We start from the raw sequence: 3,261 nt of genomic DNA, 5'->3' as shown, positions 1-3,261 counted from the left end.
ATCTTGGGCAAATAACTTTGTAGGTTTTAGTTTTCCCCATAAAATAAGGAATTTGGACTGAAAGTCTCTTCCAGATTGAAATCTATATTCCCATGATTTTCTAAATAATTAATTGAATAGCAAATGCCTAAGAAGTGGTTCAGAAATAGCTTATTTCATTTCACTAATCAGTTGACCCAAGAAATTGAAGTTATCCGTTTGATTTATAATGACTTGTCCACAGAAGGCCGCAATAAGAATCTATTGAAGCAATGAATGAATATATCCAAGTGTACATCATTTTGAGTGTATCTCATGAATTACATGACAACTTTTTTTCGGATTTTTTGGAAGCTTGGTACACTGCTAAAGGCTACTGTGTTGTAGCTTAAGTTTGATTTGTGGTTGTCTTTCATGCTGATGCATCATGGCAGTAGTGAAAGCTCTCAAAGGGATAAAACTCCAATAATTTTTAGGGAATTTCAGTGAAATTTAGTATACAAGTATAATTTACAGAGGTTTATAGTTGATAGAATATTTCATTACATTGGTTGGGACTAGAGAAAACATTGATTTTATTTATTTAAAATAATAGCAGGCATTTATATGGTACATTGATATTTGCAAAGCACTTTACATATGATTTCTCTCTTTTGAGCCTCATAGTAATCCTGTTGAGATAAGCCCTGCAGACATTACTATTCTCATTTTATGGAGGAAGAAGGCAAAGTTATTTACCTAATGTCCCATAACTATTTAAAGGTCAGAGGCTAGATCTAAACCCAAGTTATCATGTCTGTTTTATAAATCTAACTTCTACTTATGACTGTTGTAATCAGATTAAAACATAATTTAGTGATGAGAATGTAGTGAAAATAACCTTGGATCATGAATCAAGAGCTTTGGATGATATTTCTAAACCTGTCACCAACTATAACCTTGAGTAAATCATTTCACTTTTCTGGGCTACGGTTCCCTCATTTGTAAAACAAATGGGTTGGATTTGATGAATATATTCAGAGGATTTTAGGGCTGATTACATAAAAACCATATAATACAATCCTTTCATTTTGCAAGAGGGAATACTGAAGCCCAGTTGACTTACCCATAGCTAAATTGATACCAGAACTCAGTTCTCTTGACTCCTTGTCCAATATATTTTCCTCCTTCCTACAACCCTATGGTTCTTTCTAACTCTAAATTGCCATGAAATCTTACTTATACTGGACACCATTTCAAGGGAAGAGTTCAAATACACTCTGTGCTCCTACACTTAATCATAAGGCAACTTTTCCACTAACTATTTGAGTCATTCAGAATTTTACAGAATTGTATTTGCATTATCAGGTATGAAATTTACAAATTGGGTTGTTTGCATAGCCTTTGCATTGTTACCTGAGGAAGTAGGTAGAGAAGACAAAATTAAACACTGAAAAGGTGGAGTCTTTAAAGGGATCTTCTTGTTTTGTGTAAAAGCAAAAGAAGTTTGAAGAATCAGAAATTTAGAACAGGAAGAAATTTTACAAGTAATGAAGTCCAATTTTCCCATTTTACCAATGAGGAAACTGAGGCTGACAGAGGTTATTTGACTTTCCAATATTCCACAGGATAAATAATAGGTAGGATTTTAATCTGGATTTTTTGGTCCCTGAAACTATTGTATTTCAGTGAAATTTGGTATACCATATGGTACACCATAATACATATGCTTCAGCAGCACATATATTAAAATTATGACACAGAGAAGATTAGCATGGCCCCTGGGCAAGGGTGACATGTAAATTTATGAAGTGCTCCTTATTTTTTATTGTGGAAATGTTTTGCATGAGTACATATGTATAACTCATATTGAATTGCTTGCATTTCCAATGAACGGTTTGGGGAAGGAGGAAAAGAGAGAATCTGTAACTCAAAGTTTTAAAAACAAATGTTAAAAATTACTTTTACACATAACTGGAGGAAAATAAAATACTAAAGTAAAAAAAGAAAGAAAGAAATTTGTTTCACCAATATAAATCACAGAGGTAGGGGCAGCTAGGTGGTGCAGTGGATAGAGCACCAGCCCTGGAGTCAGATTGAACTGAGTTCAAATTTGACCTCAGATACTTAACACTTCCTAGCTGTATGATCCTGGGCAAGTCACTTAACCCCAATTGTCTCAGGAAATAAATAAACAAATAAATAAAATTTAAAAATGAATGAATGAAATGAAATAAATCATAGAGCTAGATGAAGTCTACAATTCACAGAATTATTCCTTATATGGGTCATGATGACACAAAACAGATATATTATGGTGAAAGCAAAAGCTGAAGAAGGATGCCCTGGGTACATTAATGGCATGTATATGTAGAGATGATTTTAGTTATATCCTGTCTAGATATTAGGAGAGACCCTGTTTTCCAGAGTTAAATCCCAGCAAGCAAGTTGTGTCCTGAGCTTGGTGAACAACAATCCTTAGCACTTACCTTCTCCATAAACACTGCTGCAATTAAATCATAGAACTGATGGTTCTTGAGCTTGAGCAAGCACCAACAGGCCCAGATGAACGGACTTTTTGTCGCTAGACAACCTCACTCTTGCTTTTGAGTCTCACCACTGTAAGTATATTATGTTGTTTGACTTTTGTCTAGCTACAAGTATATAAATCAAGAGTTAGCTATACTAAAATGGATCTCCCCAATAAGGATGGTCCTTCAGTAAGTACATGGGTCTAATCTGCTTCATTACTTACAAGATATTTTTTCTCCCTCACTTTGAAATTAAACTCTCTTGTCTCTACCCTGCTTTTTTTTTTTAGCTCCAGCCAACCACTGGTTAGATTTGGCTGACAATCTCAAGGAAGACCAAGGGAACATATTTATTGTTAAATTAGTTTGATATTTAACAGCAACCAAATAGCATAATGGATTGAGTACCAGAACTGGAGTCACAAAAAATACATCTTCCTAAGTTCAAATCTAGCCTCAGACACAAACTAGCTGTATGACCCTAGGCAAGTCAATTAACCTTGTTTGCCTCAGTTTCCTCATCTGGAAACTGTGATGGAGAAGGAAATAGCAAGAGACTTTAGTCTCTTTGCCAAGAAAATCTCAAAAGGGAATGGATCTCAAAGAGTTAGACATGACTGAGAAATGACTGACAAACAACAAAAAAGGGCTATCTGTAGTTTTGAAAGGAAAAAGATGATTAAAATACATTCCAGAAAAGTTTGCTCTTACCACAATTGCATCTCCAGTCCACATTTTGTCTTTTGGAAAGGTGCAAGACATACATGCTTCT

General features: G+C 34.6%; 1 pseudogene; it reads left to right on the top strand.

Annotated features, from left to right (window-relative positions):
* Window positions 1-1,684: 1,684 nt before the first annotated feature.
* Window positions 1,685-1,784, top strand: LOC141552447 (U6 spliceosomal RNA; annotated as a pseudogene).
* The last annotated feature ends 1,477 nt before the right edge of the window (window positions 1,785-3,261 follow it).

The sequence above is a fragment of the Sminthopsis crassicaudata genome, chromosome 1, assembly GCF_048593235.1.
Source record: "Sminthopsis crassicaudata isolate SCR6 chromosome 1, ASM4859323v1, whole genome shotgun sequence".
NCBI classification, from domain to species: domain Eukaryota; kingdom Metazoa; phylum Chordata; class Mammalia; order Dasyuromorphia; family Dasyuridae; genus Sminthopsis; species Sminthopsis crassicaudata.
Note: the sequence above shows the minus strand (reverse complement) of the source record. Positions and strands in the feature narration are given on the sequence as shown.